This window comes from Cuculus canorus, chromosome Z (assembly GCF_017976375.1).
Source record: "Cuculus canorus isolate bCucCan1 chromosome Z, bCucCan1.pri, whole genome shotgun sequence".
In the NCBI taxonomy this organism is placed as follows: Eukaryota; Metazoa; Chordata; class Aves; order Cuculiformes; family Cuculidae; genus Cuculus; species Cuculus canorus.
The window spans coordinates 34,868,424-34,881,128 of record NC_071441.1 but is presented as its reverse complement, the minus strand read 5'-3'; the positions used below and the strand labels follow the sequence as shown (position 1 = coordinate 34,881,128).

The following is a 12,705-nucleotide window of genomic DNA, read 5'->3' as shown; positions in this document are numbered from 1 at the left end:
CTCTCCCTCTTCCTTTTGTCCCCATTCCTTTTCTATCATACTATGCTCTACAGTAACACTCTGATTGCAAATCACAGTGATGAAACACAAGTAACTCCATTCCTATCTTCCACCATATTATAAAAGAAGAAAAGTATTGAGACTGTGATTATTTTCTATTTTTCTTTCATGCTTTTACCCATTAATTGAGAACAAAAGACTTAGCTAACTTGCCATAAGTTTACTGGGTAAAACAGAAAAAATTGGAGGCAACCTCTACCTCAGTCTGAAAGTATTTATTTTGTCACAATACTGCCACTCTGTTACTACTTCATCTCTTCCTCTATCTCCTACTGCTTGAAGTTCCTTGCCTGGCACTACTACTGATTTCACTTGAGTTGTGTGCTCGTTTCCAGACACTCCAATTAGAGTGATAGTGAAGACAGTGCTGTACTACTGGTAAGACACTCTCTTTCAAACTGCAGCAGCTAAGGCTTGGACAGATATCAGCTTCTGTCACTCCCACACTGACCAATGGAAATCATAGATAGTTTTCCTCTGCAGACTGGAGGGGGAAATGGACATAGGTGGCCAAGGTAGTGGCATCTTAAATTGCTGTTTTGAATCCTGCTCCAGTGTGTCTTCACATCCCTGTGGGCACAGTGCAGACTCAGTGCCTGACTTTTTACTGTACAGCAGTTTTGTTGACCAGTGTGAAATGATGACTGTATGACAGGGATATTTCCACCAAATTTCGGCAGAGATACATCACATGTAACTTTTTCCAAGGGGGAGAAAGGCAAGTTCATGTCTATTCCCTGGCTTCTGCTTGACCTCCTCTATGTCACACTGGCCACAGGGTAGAGAAATCCAAGATGAGGTAAAATAAGAGTAGGAAGGAGCAACTGTTCTTTTAGTCCACAAGCACCTGTACCTGGCTTGTTATGATGATCATAATCTACCAGTATTCACAGGACAAAACATTATTCATATAAAGCCACTCTCAAGGACACTAGGTTGCTTAACACTCACTAGACCCCAAACTGCCAAACATATGAGGAGCACTTTAGGTTTAATACCACATGTTCAAGTTTAAAACAGTTGTTTCCATCTCTTCCATCATTTAGTGGGATTCACAACAGGAAAAAACATTGGAGAGACAGATAAGTGAGCATATAAATGTCCTTCTCTCTTCCCTCCTTCCCAGGCGCTTAATTTTTTGAACCTTTCCAAAACAAAGATGTAAAGTAACAAAAGCACTTACTGATCTGAAAATTTCAGTTATAGTTTTGTATGATTCACTCTTATGCTTGGTATGTTTAAGTCTGGAAAAAAACATTAATCTCCATATGTGCTTTATCAGAGAACAATTACAACCGTAGAAACCACCTACCAGCAAAGTCACCACAGTTAAGCAAAGTCAGAATTGGAAATCCTTTGTGTATTTTGTAAATTAAAAATAGAAAATAGATCTGTCACTTAAAATTGCTTTTATAAAAGAAAAATTTTTATTTTCAGTTATCTGCAGCATTCCACTTCAATCACAATTATTATGAATTCCAAGATTTAACCCTAAATTTCCTGTACCACAACTTAAAACATCAGAAAGTTATCATTTGTATGAAATATCACATATTTTTAGACCATAAATTCATCTGGTTAAGATGACCAACAAACCACTGCTTGCTCTTGAATTAAACACAATTTTAAAAATCCCGGAGTCAAGAACTTCAAGGAAAAGCTGTGTATTCCAGTTGAATATTTTTCCTGGTGCTTTCTGATTTTGCATTCATAAACTTAGTACATTTTTCCTGCTAGGAGGAAATTCATTGTGTTTTCCTCAACAGGTAACAATTTTTGTTGTCATTTTTTCTTTACTTCTGTTTACTGTAGCGTACATGCACCCTTGATTATGTGCAATTACCAACTCCCTACAGTCTTACTCTTGTCTGAATGTCCGGTCTCTTGTCTGACTGTGCTCCTGTTCGCATCTGATTTTCAACTTATGTTCCTTTTCCTATTTTGTTTATGCAACATTTCGGTAAGATTATCCCAGTATGCTTTCCTTCTTCCTACTTTCTAAATCTCTTCCTGGCAGCTTTCTTTTATGTGTCATTCCACTGCGTGAAGTGGAGGAAAACCCACAAAATAATTTTAGGTGTCCAACTTTTTTTCAATCCTATCAGTAAGCACCTACTGCTAGAAAAGATATGATTATTCATGTCAACTACAAACACCGCATTGTCATACAATGCTCAGAAAAAAAGTAGACTTGCAAACCACAAAAATGACACATCAACAGCAACCCACAGAATTTGCTATTAAAAACTGATAAGAAGATAAATGCTCAATATCTGAACCTTACATGTGTTGTTACCAACACCCATTTGCACTAATGATGCTAATTAGCATGCTACTACATAAATATGTAGCTAGCTAAAGAAAAATCAAGACATCGTGGCACCTGGAAAGTGTCTCAATGAACATAACCACATTGGTGTACAAGGAAACCCCACAGCAGGATGGACAACCGTGCAGGCAAGCACAGAAAGCAGCTGCACAGGCTTGTACAGTCCAAGCCTGAAAAAGTTCCTGGCAGAGAACTTTGCATGGCCCAGATGTTCCTTGAACAGGAAAGACAAAAAAGGAAATGGATAAAAGGTATACAGGCTGTCAAACTCTCCTATTCAAGCCTGTTAAACAAAGTAAAGCAGATGCCTAGGAATGCTCCTCTTTTCAGGGACCACACAGTGTAGTTCCTGGCTTCAGCAGGGGCAAATCCTGCCTGAACAACCTTGTGGCTTTCTATGAGGGGGTAACCACAGCAGTGGACACAGGAAAACCAACAGATGTGATCTGAAGAAACTGGTTAGTTGGTCACATTCAGAGTAGTGGACAATGGCTTGATGTTTAAGCTGGAGAGGGGCTATTCATGAAGGCTTCTGGTGATAGGATGAGGGAGAATGGATATGAACTAGAGAGGGGCAGATTTAGACCCAACATTAGGAATTTCTTCACCATGAGAGTGGTGAGACACTGGAACAGGTTGCCAAGGGAAGTTGTGGATGTCCCATCCCTGGAGGTGTTCAAGGCCAGGTTGGATGGGGCCTTGTGCGGCTTGTTTCAATGGAATGGCCCTGCCCATGGCAGGGGCATTGGAACTAGATGACCTTTAAGGACCCTTCCAACCCTAACTATTCGATGATTCTGTGATTCTATGATGCTATGATTCTATGATGTCCAGATGCAGATCTGTGACAAGCGGTGTCCCTTAAGGGTCTGTACTGGGACCAGTGCTGTTTCGTATCTTCATCAGTGGCATAGGCAGCGACATCAAATAAACCCCCAGCAAGTTTGCAGATGACACAAAGCTGAGCAGTGGAGGTGTCACACCAGGAGGATGGGATGTCATCTAGAGGGACCTGAACAGGCAGGAGGAGTGAGCCTGTGTGAACCTCGTGAGGTTTAACAAGGCCAAGTGCAAAGCCCTACATCTGGGTCGGGGCAATCCGTGATTTCAATACTGGATGGGGGGTGATGTGATTGAGAGCAACCCTGCAGAGAAGGGCTTGGGGGTGCTGGTTGATGAGAAGCTCGACACGAGCCAGCAATGTGAGCTCACAGCCCAGAAGGCAAACCATATCCTGGGCTGCATCTAAGGAATTGTGGCCAGCAGGTCGAGGGAGGTGATTCTGCCCCTCTGCTCCGCTCTTGTGAGACTTCACCTGGACTATTGTGCTCAGTTCTGGAATCCTCAACATAAGAAGGATATGGAACTGCTGGAATAGATACAGGGGAGGGCTACAAAGATATCAAAAGGCGAGAGTACCTCTGCTATGAGGACAGGCTGAGAGAGTTGGGGTCGTTCAATCTGGAGAAGAGAAGGCACTGGGGAGACCTTACAGTGCCTTCCAGTACCTGAAGGCGGTTACAAGAAAGCCGGGGAGGGACCTTTTGTAAAAGCATGTAGTGATAGGACAAGGGGGAATGGCTATAAATTGGAGGGGGGGAAGATTTAGATTAGATATTAAGAAGAAATTCTTCATGATGCAGGTTACCCAGGGAAGGGGTGGCTGCCCCATCCATCTGTTAAAGTGTTCAAGACCAGGTTGGATGAGGCTTTGAGCAGCCTGGTCTAGTGGGAGATGTCCTTGCCCACTTCAGGGAGGGTTATAACTAGATGATCTTTAAGAACCCTTCCAACCCAACCCAAACCATTGTATGATTCTATGACTCTAATTGAAAGGCAGATTCTGTAAATAGTACCTCTTTTAAACTGCTGACCCCCACAAAAAGGATTTCTTAACTTTTCAGGGCAATAAAAGAAGCTACAACTATTTAAGGAAAATCTCAACTCCAAAAGAGAAATCATATTTAAAGTCAGTGTTCTGCTTCTGCTATGCAAAGTACATCCTGTTCCTTTAACTTGCTATAGTAAACTGCGTCAAGAAAACAAGAAGTATAGAAAATCCTTTTCCAAACTGAATATAAATAATTATTCCTTCTTTTGTCGATTCCCTTCCGATGTTATGAGAAAGTCTGCTTACTGACAAAATTCAGTGCAAGTAGCCTCACAGGACATATGGCATACACCATAAAAGAGCTAAATTTTTCCCTCTGAAATGGTTATGAGTTCACAGATCATTCATTACCTGAGAGGGAACAGTAATAAATAGATTTCACAACTCTCATGACCATCAGCAGATTATCAAAACAATACATTAATCTTCATCAAAATTTCACAAGCAGGCACTTATCATAATTGATACGAGGGACAAACCAAGGCCTCAGCCTAACATACGAAGAGAATAATGAAGTCAAGTATTTTCAGCCAGAGTGGGCCTGATTAATTTAGAGCAGTTAAGAGCTTAGCAGATGCAAAATTGTACAGATAGTTCCTACTACTTATTAAAAAGTCTAAAAACAAGTGCCAGAGAATTACAGACCCATCAACTTAACTTCAAGTCCTAGAAAAATAACAAAACAAAGAGGTTATTTTTACGTATTTACAATAAAACAGATAATGAGTAATAACCAACATAGATGCTAATATTGAAGTGGCTTACATGGATTAGAACTGAATGTAAGTCAACTATCTCAAGCTAATGAAAACAAGGCAAACATCATACTGGGACACATACGCAGTAGTAATTCTTCCAGTCTACTCAATGCTAATAAGTTCCTGGAGTGCTTTCTCCAGTTTTCTGTATTCCTATATCAAGATGGACGTGGGTCTAATTGAAATACTACAACTTTTGCTATGATGATGGTCCACGAAATATGACCAACAAAAAGAAAAAAGAATGACTGATATGCCTGCTTTGTCTGAAGGAGACCAGGCATGGAGCTAGCATTCTTCAAACACACAGGTCTCAGTGAATGAAATTTTCCAGGGTGGCAGACTAGGCAAGTGCCTACTGCATATGATACTGCACAGACACAGATACAGCTAATTATTCTTCTCCCAGCTTGAAACAGGACCTCTTAAGATCTTTTCTGGCCTCCTGATTCTCTGACGAAAACAACCATCCTTCTACCACTCTCAGTTATATCCCAAAGCTTACAAATAAATCTTTTAACATTAACAATTGCACATAGCTACAACTAGAAAAACTGCAGATTTTTTGTTCAGTCGTTCCTTCCACTCATCAATAATCCTGTTTCTGGAGCTGAAACTATTTGCATATTTAAATAGCAACATGCAACCTTTGCTTCCTGCCACTGTAACCTTTGACTCAGGTTCTAACATTCTTCCAATAACATAAAACTCCCAAATTCCCTCTTTTCAGCCTAATACCCTCTAATATTCTGTTCTTCTCTTCATAAAACTTTGTTGACCTTCTGTCAGTTACTAACCTCTGGAGCTCCCAAACAAAGGGCCCACTGTACCCTTTGATTCAGCTGCCAATCTGATTACTTTGGCTGGGGGGAGGCAGGCTGCTTGGGTTGCTGAATCAGGGCCTTTCATTGAAATTTCTCTCTTCCAACATCTGCAGCCCCTGGCAACCAATTGCAGAGTGGGCATGGCAGACCTGTAAAGGGTGGTGAATAATCTACAAAAGATGCAGTTTGTAGCATAAAATCAGTACACCCGTTTCACAGTGATGGCAGATTAGAACCTCCACAGCACACGTTGCTTAACTGCTACAGCTTCACATAAAAATAGCTGAAGGTGAGGGAAATAATCTGTACTTTTTTTGTTGCAGTTGCTTCAATCAGACAACTTTGAAGTTTGAAAATCAGGCATTTCCTAGCTTGCTATCAGCTCAAAAAGCATACTATTGACAGGATAGTTAAGTAGTTAATTTAAATTTAGCCATCCAAAACTCTTTAAAACTACTTTCTGCTAAATTCATAGTAATAAAAAGCTCTGACTATGAGATCATTAGAAAAGGAATAACTTTTTCTAAGCCTACTGTTATAACATCAAAATAACATTAAATAAGTATATTTAAAGTAAATCTAACACTAGCCTGGAAGTCAGAGAACCTTCAGAAAGCTGGTAGACAACACAGACAAGAAACCTCTTACAAGAGCCAGAGTTGAGTTCTACAGAATAAGTTCCCATAATTTATAAACATTTCTGATTGAAACAAATCTCTTGTTCCATTAGTGTGACTTTTTCCACTCTTTAGATTTTTATTATTCTTTTTTATTATTTTACATAACAGTATATTTGAAATGGTTTCATTTCAGTAAGTATCAGGAAAAACTCTATTGCAAAATGAGGGAACAACACTAGTGGATGAAGGCAGATATGATGTTTGTGGTCTGTAGCAATGAAAAAGCTTTCGTTATTTAATTTGGACAGAAAACTTATCATTGATTTAAGTTAAAAGACAAATGTTAAATTACATTAGTACTGCATAGTGAGACCTCATTTCTCAAACACATCTTAACGGAGATTCAAACTCCTATACTTTGACATCCGTTTCCTTGCTGTTATTGTTAAACGCATAAAGAGGAGATCTGCATATTGCTTTAATCTGGTACAGTGAATGTTTCTGTTACCAGACCAATCCAAGATAAAGTGGTTTTCTTTTTTGGAAAACTGGTAGTAAAGTGCATGATGAAAAAGCTGCTTTACAGATTTCAAAAGGTTCCCGCAGGAACTTCCTTATTTAGTGAAACAGCCCTTAGTATCCTACCATCAAACCAAAACACAGAAAAAGAATCCAGCTGGCCATCAGCGCAAAACTGCAGAGAAAGAATGATTCTTCATTTCCACACAGAGCTGCAATGAACCTCCAAAACAGAAAAAAATATACTGAAGATGCAGTTTACCTTCTTAGTCACCAGCCAGGCACCTCACCAAGTACTACGAAGTCAGCATGAAAAGAACAAAATCAGATAAGTCTTTTACAATATTACTAACAGGAATTCAAACTTAGACTTTGAATATTTTGATTTATTTTAATGCTTCAGATTGTTAATGCATATTGTACATTAACTACACAGCTGCATTTTCAACTGCACTGTGAATCCTTACATTATACAACACTCATCACTGAGTTTGGCCATTAAATAACTCATATTCTTCCTCTTGCAACTCATATTTGCCACTTAAAGTGCAGTTCAGATATGTTAGTGAGACAAATCAACAATAAAGATTTATTCATATTTCATTCACAAAGGAATCTGCACCAATAGCTGTCACAAAATTACAGTAAAATGAACAGCATCCATGGAAAAGAAGATACTAATTTTACATCACCATTTCCAGCACTCAGCTAAGTTCTGAAGAAGACCAGCTTTGGATTAAAATTATTCTATTAATTCACACCCAAAACACTATTTTCGTAAAGTTGCAATAACGTTCAACCCCTCTTATTTTACAACAGAATGGAGAACATTAAACAGGAACCCAGCCTGCACGAAGGAATATCCAAATCCTGTTTGCAATTCTTGGGACTTCTTGCAAAGTCCTAGCCAAGGCACCTTAGGCCGGCTTGCTAAAAGAATTTGATGCCAAAAGATGGAGACAGATGTCTACCAGGGTTTTCAAAAGCTTATAAACACCCAGTTCTCATGGCTGCAGTAAATATCTGTTAATCTTTTGTACCTCAGTTGCCTAGGGGCAGAGAGGGGGAAAGGTTAGTTCCTTGATTTGTTTGCCAGTGCAGCTACATGAGTGTTGGAGTCAGCACAAGGAAAGGAGAAGCATGGAAGCAAGAAGCTGGAGCAGAGAAAAGGTGGGGGGGAGTTTTTAGATGACTATGGTCATCTAAAATGATCACAGATTTCCAAACTTAAGGCTTATTCCTGAACACTGTGGTAAAGAAACATTAGAGCCACTGCAGAGTGCTAGCTTTGCTTCTAGCCTCAATAAGTCTATCATTCTATGATTCTATTTGGAAGCCAAATAAGATGTAATTATGGCAATCATAGAATGGTTTGAGTTGGAAGGAACCTTAGAGATCACTTAATTCCAAACCTCCTGGTCAACCGGTTCCTGTGCCTCACCATCCTCATTGTGAAGAAATTTCACATTATGTCTAGTCTAAATCTTCCCTTCTCCAATTTTAGCCATTCCCCCTCGTGCTACCACTACACACCCTTGTAAAAAGTCCCTCCCAGCTTTCTTGCAGCCCCTTCAGGTACTGAAAGGCCACTGTAAGGTCTCACCAGTGTCTTCTCTTCTCCAGATTGAACAACTCCAACTCTCTCAGCCTGTACTCATGGCAGAGGTGCTCCAGCCCTCTGATCATCTTCGTAGCCCTCCCCTGGACCTATTGCAGCAGTCCCATATTCTTTGTATGCTGAGGATTCCAGAACTGGACACAATACTCCAGGCGAAGTCTCACAAGAGCGGAGCAGAGGGGCAGAATCACCTCCTTTGACCTGCTGGCCATGCTTCTTTAGATGCAGCCCAGGATATGGTTGGCCTTCTGGGCTGTGAGCGCACATTACCGGCTCATGCCAAGCTTCTCATCAATCAGCAAATAGAACTGTTCTGAATGGTTCAATAAATAAGAATGAGCTCCATGGTATTTACAGAGTAAAATACTACAGGTTTTTAAAACCATAAATGCATTGCAGTGTACAAAGGAACAAAGTCTACTAGTCATCACAAACATAACTTTTCTTTACATGTTTAACAGTCCAAGTCAGCATACCACGGAGCATCAAAAAGCCTCAAAGCATGGAAAAAACACAACTGATTCTGGACTTCATAACAAAGAGTTGTTAAAGGTAATGTATTATGTTTAAAAAAATAAAAAAAGTAAAAAAAAAAAAAAAGTAAAGCAATTGTGGTTACATTCCAAAACTCTTCACTACCTCAGCTGTAAAACTGCAGTTTAAACACAACCAATAGCGCCTCTGAACACACCTGCAGTAGCTCAAAGAACACCAAGAAACATGATAATTATCCACAGCAATATTACATGATTGATTATTTTACTGCTTCTGGCTGTGAAAACAAAATAATCTCAATGAAAAGGTTGAGAATAGTTATGATTTCTGGGTATAACACTCCATCAACAAGGACAAACAACAATTTTCACAGTGCTCTGTTTTTCTGAAGAATAATTTAGAATCTAAAAATGCCAGTCCTGTTTGCAGCCTTAGGCTGAAATCTTTAAGACTCCAGTTCAGAAAAACACTCCTAGTCAGACAGACACTTGAAAATGGACTTATTTACAAGCCCACTCTTAAATGTTTACCTATGTTTGAAACAAAACCCAATATTAATCTCCCTCAGCCTAGGTGCTAATATAAAACTAGCACACATCACAGCTGAGCGTAACAGTTCAATGTAGTAAGAACTACTATGACCTATCCTAACAGCTATTCTGACTGCGTTGACAACTACAAGCAATGGAACTACTGTAAGTGTAAAAAAAAACCTTGTTACAGTTTGTTTCGTTTTCACCTTTAATAGTATTTCTGAAGCAGGAATTGCAGCACCACCTCGGAAGGTAGCGCAGTTAACAGCCACTCTGCTCTCCAGAAAACAGTGAGAGTAAATAGCACATTCATATCAGAGCAGTTTCTGATAAATATATTTGTGGGTAAGCATTACAACCTTCTTCCTGACAGAAAGGTTACAGTAGAGACCAACGAATAATTAATTCTCAACCCCAGTGCCTGATGTTAAACACTAATTTGAGAAACCAGGGCACCCAGGTAGGCCTGGCTTCTCAGTATTCTAAGAAACCAAGGTTGGCAAATGAACAAATGGTAGGGCAATACTCATCACTAAATAAAACCATTAAATAGATGTTCATGCTCTTTCTTATCACCAAGCATCACAATTTTTAAAAGACCCAACTAGATAGAAAAGAATGCTTCTGACTATCTGGAGCTCTACCTGCCTACTTGGGTTTTGTCTCCACTGAGTCATATTTTACACGATTTTACAAAGTTAGGCTGCAAATATGTAACACCGAATACTGTGTTCAAAGAGAAGTAACTACCTATTAGTCAAAATTCTTTCTTACTATAGGTTTTTCTCATGACCAGTTGGCATAAAGTTAAATACACCAGATTGAATTCTTAGAGAGGGCAAATTTCTTTTTAATACAAAGTATGCTGGTTTCTAGATCAATTACTTAAAATTCTTAATTTTCTGCTGAAAGTCCTCTTTATAATGAGGAATAGTCTATATACACAAAAACAGGCTAATTCCCCTCCACCACTAACAGATCAGCTTGTGCTGACAGCCATGAAGCAAATATTGAGGGAGCAATTCAGTGTGCAGGTGCTGTGGCCAGGTAAGTCACAAGTGAGCACTACCAGCACTTAAGATCAGATCAAACACTGTTGGTGGCTAAACATACTTCTCTGTGTGTGCGTTTGTGCATGCTGTGCATACATGTGCAAGGATGCCAAGATGCATAAATGGATGTTGATACCTTTGCTCTCTGTTACTTGTCTTTAATTAACAGAGCCAAGCAACACTCTTCTGCATGAAAAGAGGTGGGATATTATTTGCTTATTCTTTTATCAAAAACAATAATAAGAAAGAGTAGAGCCCTGAGGTGGAAAACAGAGTGAGCAGAATGTTTCCAGATATGGATACATACCATTTTCAGTGGTGTAAAGAGCAACTTCTCTGTTGGGTAGACAGAGAAAAACACTAAATGAAAATCTGGTCACACTCCCATTGACAGTAGCCAATAATTATATCATTTCCAAATGATATAATTATATACAGGAGTCCCTTTCTGCCACATCTGCCTGCACGCAAAATAAGGAGCAGCTTCTCTAAGCCATGGGTGTAAAGGACAGCCGGCCACGTGTTGACTAGCCTGCAGGCTCAGAGCACCTGGCAGTCTCCACCCAACTACTACATATTTCCCCAAGCCAGGTAGTGATTTCCTTAGCCTCCACTATCATCCCTTATTATCCAGCTTAGTGATCATAACTGATGCTAACCACAAGATCGGCCTTGAAATCATTTTATTGCAATTGATTTTCAGCAGCAATATTCAAGGCTACAACATTGTCATTTTAATGAGTCCCGAAAGCAATACTTGTGTAAAGCGCTGTGCACTTTCAAAGTTGCATCTCAACACCAAAAAGCTCCAAACCTTGCATATGTAAACTCCTGTTTTGCAAACTACAAACTTTCTCATCTTTTTGTTACTCTGGCAGAAGGACTGACTTTGGTTTTTCGTTTATCACATGGGTCAGTCTTGCTTCCACATCATCAAAAACGCTGAGGCTGTAAAACACCTGTTTTCATGACATGTAAGTGAGAAACAACATGTACAATCTAATTTTAGATTACAAGGTTAACTCATGGCACTGAGCCATGACCTCCAATACTTACTCATACATTGAATGAATCTTGTCTGAAAGTCGCATGCAAAAACAGCTGAGATTTCAGAAAACCACTCACTTGAAGCAATGGCTTCTTACACTTTTAACAAATGCCAAAAAAAAAGGCCCATATCTGTGAGTAAACTATTGCAGCCATAATCACAGACGGGAGTGGAACAAGCTGTGTGGAACCAGCAGCATTTACTGCTGGAAAATTGGTTGGTTCCACCACTGAAGTGTGAAGCACACCAAAGCTGACAGCTACTCCAAGCAACTGCCAAACATGCTGGTCTTCATTCCTAACACTTCCGAGTAAGAATGCAGATCCTTTAGCTTTGGTATTGAAAAAGACTCTGTTTTAAGGAAGAAGAATGTTCTTCACAGTAAGAATTAAACTTGGGGTGTACTTGCATTCTGGTTTTATGTATTTTATTATGTATCAACATTTGAAAATATACATAACAGGTATTTTGTTCAGATCCATATGTTACTTTGATATATTCCCTTGCAACTGTTGCTTACTTAATTAAAGTGGACAACTGTGGTTTTCATTATTCTTAGGCAAATATTTGCACAAGTATTACTTACTTGTATTACACATTACCATAAAGTTTTGCAAGCAAACACCAACCCTGCCAATCTAGATGGCCTCACATATGAACTTTTTGTAACAAGCGTGAGCAATTGCCAAATAAATTGTTTCAAGTGTATAAGCAGCTGCCTTCTTTCATGTTAGCTATGGACAGCTGTAAAACTGCATTAGCTCCCAAGTACAGAAGACTGCTAACTCTCATAAGTGGGCGAGGATGCTAGAACCAGAATACATCTATATACATAGCAATCAAAGCCGCCATTATAGCAGAGAATAACATTAAGAAATTACATGATTTTAGGTACTTGTAGGAATCCAACCCCTCTGTTGAATATGAAGCTTCAATGGAAGTGTCCCATGTTGTGTGC

General features: G+C 39.4%; 1 protein-coding gene across 3 annotated transcripts in view; it reads right to left on the bottom strand.

Moving 5' to 3' along the window:
* Positions 1-12,705, bottom strand: part of ROR2 (receptor tyrosine kinase like orphan receptor 2) — a 138,258-nt gene that overhangs the window by 41,213 nt on the left and 84,340 nt on the right. The window lies entirely within an intron of this gene.